Raw genomic sequence first — 7,997 nt, 5'->3', positions numbered from 1 at the left:
CGAGTGCGCGGGTGCTGGCAAGGTCGGCGATGGAGTCACTGAACTGAGCCCGTGGTCCGGGGGGTCTGTAGATGAGTGTTCCCCTGAGGGTGGTGTTGGGGTCGGTGTGGATCCGGAAGTGCAGGTGTTCGGCAGTGTTGAGGGTGTCGTCTGAGTGGGTGGCGACCTTGAGGGTGGACTTGTGGACGATGGCTATTCCTCCTCCGATTCCGTTGGCGCGATCCCTGCGGGTGATCTTTTAGCCGTCCGGGATGGCTATGGTGATGTCGGGCGCCGAGGAGTCGTTCCACCAGGTCTTGGTCAGGAAGCCCACATCTGGGGCGGAGGTATCGAGCAGATCCCAGAGCTCGGCGGTGTGTTTGCATGCGGAGCGGGTGTTTAGGAGTATGCAGCGGAGGTGGTTAGGTCCAGTCCTTGGAGGTTTGGTGGTTCTGTTGCAGGTGAAGCTGCAGGTGCGGCAGCAGAAGGGTCCATGGGTCCGTTTCGGGGTGGCCTAGAAGCAGGTGTGGTTTCGGCCGGCATTGAGTGCGTGGCGGCTGCTGGGGTCGTAGTGGAGTCTGGTGTTGTGGCGTTCGTGGGGTCCAGGGGTTCTGGCGCTGGGCGCGGTCCAGGCGCGGACGGGCGCAGACGGGCTTGCCTTAGGTGTGCGCGGCCGCGCAGCTACCACCATTTTAAGGGGATTTGGGAGGGAGGAACAGCTGGGAGGTGGGAGGCAGAGGATAGTGAATGGCGCGGGGGCGGAGCCGCAGGGGCAGCAGCGGCGGGAAAGTGAGCAGTGGGTAGGGGGGGCGGGGAAAAAAACAGCACCCAGGAATGGGCAGCAAGAACCAGCAATCAATCAGGGAAACCAGTGTGGCAGGGCACGAGCGCTGGCAGAGCTGCAGCGGGGGTGGGGGGGAGCGGCCTACCTGGAAGCAGTACTAGGGGGATTTGGGGAGGGGGTAACTTAATCAGGGAATGGGCCAACATGAATTTCTTGTCTTATGAGGAAGGTAGGCGTATGTCCACTTTTGCCCCATATATTAGCTATGTGGAGCAGTACAAGCAGGTTATTCACTGAGTAAGAGATCTTGCCATAGAATGGTATGCAATAAGTGGAAGGGCTACTGAACCAGACTCTACAATGCGGGTAAATGTAGGATAGGGAGCAAAGGTGGTTCAGATTTTGAACTGTATAGGAGTAAGAAAGAAAGAGTAGCAAGAACTGTAGTGAGTACTCTAGGCACAGATATAGAGCAAGAGAAGCTAGATGGCAAGGTAAAGAGGGCCTGAGCGAAAGTTTTAGGATACGTCTTAAAGAGTTCATTGCAGCCAGATTTCAATCTGGCTTTGACCCAGTGTGGGCACTATCTCCAGCCACCCAATTAGAAATAGTGTTCATTGCTAATAAGAACACTGCCCTTCAATGCAGCAAAAACCTATCCTGATCTAATTTAGAGAAATGTACACCTCCATTTATCTCATTACTACCTTACCCGTCGCGCGTTGGTGCGACCTCAGAAGTAAGGAATCTTGCTGCTGCTCAGAAAGATAAGTATCTCTCTGACATCCTTGTTATTGATTTACTCAGCTTTGCTTATCTGATACTTGTATATATCTAAATAGGATGTTAGTTAGTATTAACAGTTTCTATATATGTAAATAGGATGTTATTTAGTATTAAGAGTTTCCTATGTTTTCTGGGATTGGCCTATATCTTCTGAATACCTCAGAATGGCCTTTTAAGGTTAAATTTTAACTTTTTTCTCTGGTTTGTATACGCTTTCTAATGATACTTGTGTCTCGCACTCGATATTGGCCCCTGTGTCTTTCACCCTAGACTACTTCCCCTCCGGTTCTATTTCGAACCGGGTTAGGCCTCATCGCATTTGGTATACTTTTGAACGCGAGCTCGAGAGCACAGCGCTTACACGCTCATACTAAAGGACAAATAGACAGACAGACAGACAGACATACATTCGTTTTTATATATATAGATTGGAAGTAAGCATGCGCGTCAAATCCGTTCCGCTCGCGGAATTTGCGGGTTTTCGTTAAATTCGCAATCCGCGAACTCTCGCGGATTTGCCGAAAATTCGCACTTTCGCACGCGGCGGATTTTTTTGCTTGATGATACAATATTGCGGCGCGCGGCGTTCACTTACCATCATTCAGCGTTTGCAGAGTTGTTTTTCTCCATATTTTGCGTGTGCTGTGCCATTTTGGATCTTGCTGCGGGATCCCGCGGGAGTTTGGAAACCGCGATTATGTTATCACGGCTTGCCACCTTGCACAGCACGCATCGCGAGAGTTCGCAATTGCGAACACGTAGATGCGGCAGGCAGCAACAATCTCGCACTCGCGAAATTGCAAAATTTGCAATTCTGCTCAAGAAATCCACCAGCAAGCAGCATAAACCTTCTGAAAATGATGATTTTTATCAGAATAACTCCTCAGGTTGACATTTGCCTGCAATTTTTTTTTGCAAGGAGTCCATTTTGGGGGGGGGGGAGGAAGGAAGTGCCCCACAGTCTCCAACTTCCTGTTCCTGTCCAGCAGGCTCCTCCTAGTGCTTTGTTCATGTGCTGGTCACTTTCATTTGGATCTTGACCTGGAAGGATTACTTTTTGTGGATCATGCAGGGACCAGCCCTGCATATGCCACTGGCTGGTAGGGCTGGTCCCTGCATGGTCCCGATGAAATGCTAGGGGTAGCATGAAACATGTCGACCATATAGATCACTGAGTCAACCACATTATAGGTTGCCCTACAGTGACATCAACCCCACTTTTAATATACCTGCATAGGAGCTCAATAAAACAGTTAGGCCCACTAAGTATGGTATTTTTAACACACACACACCCACTCCACTTATTCTTTTTGCACCACACATAGTCATTCACACTAACAGTGCTCCTGCGTAGTTCGTGAGTCGCAGCACGCCCCTTTTCGTAGAGAACTGGGATGGCCCCAATGATGAAGCATGTCACCGTGGGGAAACCCCGGTGAGTGAGGGGACACCAGAAAGATATTTTTCTTTCTTGAAGGCGTAGGGCTTCAAATCAGCCGTACACCTGAACTGAGCTAGGTCCCAGGGTCCCATGACTGGGATCCATACTGTTGTTTGCACTGACCTTTAGGAGGACAACCTAGTCTCATTTATCCTCCTTCTCCCCCCGTTTCTCATAGTTATTTGGATTTGAGGCCTTTTTGACTTTCTTTGGATCACTTTTGGATTAGAAATCAAATTTCACAAGTAAGTTTGTTTGGGGCATTACAGTTGCTGCAACTACAATTTTGGAACTTTTTCAGAACATTAAATAAAATATATTGTGGGTAGCCACAGTATCCAGTAGGACCAGGGTTAGTTATGGGTGCATGATACAACTACATCATTGAGGGCATGGATGGCATTGGATTGTGGTGATTGTTGTGTGTTTTTCGATTTTTGGGGGTGTTGATGGGGCATGGCCATGTGGGTGGGGGTCTAGGGGCAATTTTGAAGCCAGGCAGTGTGCTTTGTTGTGTCATAGGCCTGCACCCAGTCTGCCATGCTTTCATCCATTATGCCCAGGGGTACTCTGTCAGTGGTGCATTTTATTGGTCTTTCCATTTTGGGGGGTAGGTATAATAAAAATGCTTACTTGCAAACTATTAATTGAAGCGCTATATATGCAACATTTATTTACCTGATGTTCCTCTGGCTTCGTTTGCTTTTAGGTGCAGAAAGACGAATCATCATCCTCATCGTTCCTCATCAGTGCCAGGAAGAAGTCCTGCTGCGGTGTGTGCAGCACAACGTCACGTGTGGCCACAGACAACTCTGCAACTTGTGCAACTGCGGCCTGCTGTTCTGACATCTGAAGAAGATGGCCCCAAAAAAAGTTGCCCGTAGCTCCTCTAGCAAGAAAGTTGCCAGTAAGGAGCAGAAGAAGCAACTGGCGCCACTTACCAAGGAGACTGGTGTGACGACCGCCACATTTTTTGGGATAAAACAAAGTACGCCTGCAGCAGCAGCGGGGTCTGCTGGGGACCAAGCTGGGAGCAGCACCTCCGCTCCATTGGGCTCAGTGCCACCACCACCACGCCAACTTAGGTCCAAGCCCTTGAGTGCTGCAGAGGCAGCCAGTATAGTTGTTCAATCACCATCGACCAGTGATGTTGGCTCATCGCAAGAAAGTAGCAGCATCCCTCAATCAACACAGGTTGTTGTAACCCATCTGACGAGTGTTCAACAACCACAGCCGCAACAACAACCACATGTGCAAGTACAAGCCCAAGTACATGTGGAAGGAGAGGCGGTGCAAGGAGAGGAGCAAGCAGAGGTGCATGGAGCGCCACAAGTGCCCGCAATAGTTGTTCCTCCCGAAGTAGGGGCACATCAGGAAATCGACATTCAAGCCGAGGTATCACATGAGGAAGCCACTCCTCCTGATGATTCATTGTCTTCCAGATCCCCAGCAAGGAAAATATCAAGGATGGTGTCTACTTCTTCTTCAAGCCCCCTTCCTTCTGATGATATGGATGAAACTTGGGAACCACCACTGCCATCTGAGAGTGAGGCACACCATGATCTGACAAAGGTAGCTAAGCGTAAAAGGAAGGTCCCCGAAAGTCTCAGAGTCATGGAGTGTGATGATGACGCTGAACAAGAAGGGGCGTATCCTGCTCCTGCTGATGAAGACTCTCACGACGACGATGCAGTCATCATAGGCGTCACTCCAGCCTCAGCGGGCATGCAGCACACAGACATTTTAACCCTAGCCCGAAATGCTGCTGAGCGTGATGATGATGATGGCGACGTGGGAATGGGACCACCACGAATGCAGTTAACTAGTACACCAACACCACCACCTACAGCTTCCATATTTTCTCGCCAGAAGGGACCTCCATCCACCTCGACCTCCATTTCCTCAATTAGTGGTGCTGTAAGTGCACAACATACTAAATTTCGGCAACACACATCCTCCAGTTTATCTGGCATTAGCAGCATTCCCAGTATCGCCTCCTCCGCTCCCCACAGACATTTGAAGTCCGCAGTTTGGGACTTCTTTAGTGTTAGCCCAACAAGGGAAAACATAGCCATTTGTACCATTTGTAAGGTTCGAGTTAGTCGTGGTAAGCTTGGTACCAACTATGGTACCGGAGGCCAGAGAGGTCATCTTGAGAGACAGCACACTGTCAAATGGCATGCGCACCTAAGGGAGATCAAGGATGCCCGAATTGCAAGTCAACAAATTGTATCCGTTGATGTTTCATCTGCTGATGACAAGGAGGAAGAAGAAGCGTTAAACATTTCTTCACTTACACCCAGTACCGCTGTCAGCAGCAGATCTATGAGCCAAACTAAGAGTGTGGGAGAGAGTGAGACACCAACGCGAAAAAGTTCATCACGGAGCGTAACTGGGTCGCAGAAGTCATCATCATCCCGTAAAATGGTCCAGCCCACCATTAGAAGCATGTTGTTTTCAGAAGCGCCATATGAACGCAACCACCCAATGGCGCGTCTGTATAACAGTAAGCTGGCTAAAATGCTAGCGCTGGACCTTCTCCCTTTTTCTTTTGTGGAAGGGGTGGGTTTTCTTGAAATGGTGGCAACGCTCTGCCCTAAATGGAAGGTTCCTAGCCGGTTCTATTTTGCCAGAGTTGCGATTCCAGCACTACATGAAGATGTGCTGGAGGTGATTGGGGCAGCTTTGCAGAAGAGTGCTGTTCACGCTATACATCTGACAACAGACATGTGCAGTTGCGCAGCCACTGATTACATGTGCATCACTGCACACTGGGTCTCTTTTTCAGGGGTTAAAGGCAAGATAAACGCAGGTGTTGACGAGGACAAAGTTCATAAAGCTGCTCGGAAACATGCAACAAAAGCCATGTTTGCCATGGAGAAAACTCATACAGCAGAAAACATTTTGCATGAGTTTAACACAAAGGTCTTTGAATGGCTGTCCCCAAGAAAACGCATGATTGGTTATGTTTCCACGGATAATGGCGCCAATGTAGTTAAGGCCATGGATATGGGTAACTATTTCAGAGTGCCGTGTCTGGCGCACTATATAAACCTAGTTGCTAAAAAATTCTTGAGTGAAGAAAGTCCAGTCTCCGAGTTACTGACCACCTGCCGAAGAATGTGCACACATTTCAACCATTCTTTTAAGGCCCGGAAGCAGCTGAGGTGCCTGCAATTTGAACATAAATTGCCAGTGAAAGCACTCATCCAGGAGATGGCAACACGTTGGAACTCAACCTTCTACTTGCTTGAGCGTCTGTATGAGCAGTATGCGGTAGTCGATCAGTATTTCTTTAAACTGGGTACACCTATGATGGACATGAGGATACAGGTGGAGCAATGGCACCTAGTTAAAAGCCTGACAGACATGCTGCGTCCTGATTGGGAGTAAGTTACCTTGTGGGTGATCGGAGAACATGGCGGCCGCTGGTTAGGGCGGTTCGCGCGTCTGAGACAGACCTCTCCCTAGCCCGTGAAGCAGCGGATATGTGAGTGACCAGGCGCCGCTCCGTTTTACCGGCAACAGATGCAAAGGACGCGAAGTACACGAAGGATCCTGTGTGGTTTCGAAACTGTAGGACGGCTGGGCGAAAGCGGTGGTTCAGTGCTTCGGTGCTCGACTCTCGGCACTGCCGTCTTCTGCACGACCTGGCCGGCCCCGCTTACTCAAAAGAGGCTGCATTGCCCGGAGCATCACCGGCTGGTCGATGTGCGTGATTTCAGCATCAACGCCACCCCCCCTCTCCCGCGGTGGTCTGAAGCAGCCGTGGAGGTTCGGCGCGGCCGCACTGCGGCAGCCCGCGGTCTCCTTAGAGGCTGTCTGGGCAGAGCAGAGGAGAAAGCGGCAGGGAAGGTAGCAATCCATCCCTTCTTCACGGAGCAGCCATCACTACACTCAGACTTGGTATCGGTGCCTGAAGAAAGCAGTGACGACAGCCCTACAGCGTTTCACGGAGCTACAGCCACAGATACTGTCAGTAAGGAGGGGGGACAAGGAGGGAAGGGAGGAAAGGGGGGGAAGGTCATCAAGCAAAGCGCCCACTTGAATGCTACCCCTGGTAAGAGAGCCAAAGGCAGGAGAAGGGGGAAAGGAGGGGGAGGGGGAAAATGTATCTCTACTAACTCCTGCATAAAAAAAAATCTGCAGAAGGAAAGACAGTGCCCACGGACAATCCACCTGACATATACCCAGAGAGTGTCTACGGGGCGGAGGCAGAGGGAGAAGCGAGTGAAAGCATTGTGGAGGAACCCGCAGAGGTCTATCAGGAGTCTGCAACTAGAATAGGGGGGTCAAAATCCCCGCGTACACCACAGACCCTACAAACCCTACCTATCAACAGTAGCAGCACAAGATCCAACACTCAGGTTAGGGGCCGTAGAAGAGCTAAAAGGGATTTTAAAAGCCCAGTACGGGTTACACCGTCGCTCCGCTCCTTCTTTAAGGTTCTTCCCCAAGTACTGGACATCCATCAAAGTGCTAGGATGGCTAGCGGGTCAGGAGAAAGCAGCACAGAAAGTGTAAAAGCCTCTAAAGGCGGTGAAGAGGAAGGGGTGGTTACCGCAGCCCAGGTGGCCCAACTAACTGCAGCGGGGGGCAGCGGAAGCCCAGATCCGACTAGCGACACAACAACAACACCGAGTGCGCGTATCTTGGGAGAATCTATTGGTGACGATCGCTTAGAGGTACTCCTATCAGCAATAAGGGAGGAGATCAAGTGTGGGTTTATAGAATCCAAGAACAACCAGAATGACATCAGGGCAGCTTGTGAGACCCTCGAGAAAAAAGTGGACGGTCTCTTTGAGAGAACAGAAGGATTGGAAGGGACAGTGGGGGAGCTAAAAGCTAAACTTGAGTCAGCAGAGAACAAGATCCAGTCTCTTAGGAGGGATGGAGACGCAATGAAGGAGAGGGTCGAGTCCCTGGAAAATTATTCTAGGAGAAATAATCTTAGACTCCTGAAGGTCCCGGAAGGGAAAGAGGGAAGTGACATAAAAGCTTACGTTG

The sequence above is a fragment of the Lissotriton helveticus genome, chromosome 2_1, assembly GCF_964261635.1.
Source record: "Lissotriton helveticus chromosome 2_1, aLisHel1.1, whole genome shotgun sequence".
NCBI classification, from domain to species: Eukaryota; Metazoa; Chordata; class Amphibia; order Caudata; family Salamandridae; genus Lissotriton; species Lissotriton helveticus.
This window is presented reverse-complemented; position numbering follows the sequence as displayed.